Source organism: Echinops telfairi, unplaced genomic scaffold, assembly GCF_000313985.2.
Source record: "Echinops telfairi isolate 266 unplaced genomic scaffold, ASM31398v2 ScPeMD7_7473;HRSCAF=8511, whole genome shotgun sequence".
Taxonomy (NCBI): domain Eukaryota; kingdom Metazoa; phylum Chordata; class Mammalia; order Afrosoricida; family Tenrecidae; genus Echinops; species Echinops telfairi.
Genome location: NW_022111377.1, coordinates 8,526,060 through 8,527,243, shown reverse-complemented (window position 1 = coordinate 8,527,243; position 1,184 = coordinate 8,526,060). Strand labels below are relative to the sequence as shown.

Here is a 1,184-nt window from a genome sequence, read left to right as displayed (position 1 = left end):
TTCATAACTGTAATTTTGCTACTGTTATGAATTGGGCAACCCTTGCGAAAGCGTCGTTCGACCCCCAAAGGGGTCATGACCCACAGGTTGAGAACCACTGCTGAGTAAGGGGACGTTGTGTCTTGTGGTGAGGCTCACCCTACGGTCCTCTCTGTGCATTGACTGCTCTGAGTGGTAATGTTGTCATCCTTGAGGCTTGGTAGGCCAGGTTGCAGTCTTCTCCCTCTCTCTCTCTCTCTCTTAATTTACTTAATTTACTCCCATAGAGATATATATTTTTAACAATTTTATTGACATATAATTCACATACCATACAATTCGATGGCTTAAACATATTTTTTAAAGTTGTGCAATCATCACCACAATCAATTTTATAAAATTTTCTTCATTCATGTATCTATTGTTGTTAGCTCTCCATTTCCCCCCAACCTCCACTGCCAGAACCCTAAGCAACTATTAATCTAGTGACTGTCTCTATAAATTTATCTATCCTGGATTTCATATAAAGACAATTACACGAAACAACCACAACCAATAACAACAATATGACATGAAGAAAACCTGGATCCAAAAGAAAACAAAATAGTAAAAAGTAGAACAAGTTAAAAAGGGGTCCAAAGGGGACAACAAATGGAAAGATGTTACATTTTAATCTAATTATTTACAGCAATATACTTTCCCATGCGCTTGCACGCTGTCGAAGGACAAGACTATTCATGTCCCTAGTCGATGGACTGAAGACATTCACTAGATTAATCCATGTGGGGACTCTGTAAATGGATTTGGGGCTTTCACTGTCATCAGTAGCTCATTTGGATGCTCAAAATTTAAGCTTTAATACAATTTCCTCCTCAGCTTGATTTTATTATTTACAATCTGTGAATCAGATGAGCTGGTGTTTTCCTTCCATGTTGACTTAAGCGACGCGCATCACTCAGGTGGTTGCTTGTGCAAGCCTTTAAGCCCTTGGAGACATCCTTTCTGGTAGCTTGGCACCCTGGGATTCCTTAACCACACTTTGCTATAGCAACCAACCCCTCCTTCAGTGATCATTTCATGAGGACAAGTACTGAACAGGTCCACATCCTAAGAACTAATTATGTTCTTAGATTAGGGCTTATGATTAAGTGTGGGCTAAAAATTCCTTCATAGATCTAAAGTTTATATGTACTTGTGTTGGTCTG

The 1,184-nt window shown here is 39.3% G+C and overlaps 1 protein-coding gene across 2 annotated transcripts in view; it reads right to left on the bottom strand.

Annotated features, from left to right (window-relative positions):
• The window catches only part of LOC101650685 (rab GDP dissociation inhibitor beta), a 134,139-nt gene that overhangs the window by 77,173 nt on the left and 55,782 nt on the right, over positions 1–1,184 (bottom strand). The gene's annotated exons all lie outside the window — the stretch shown is intronic.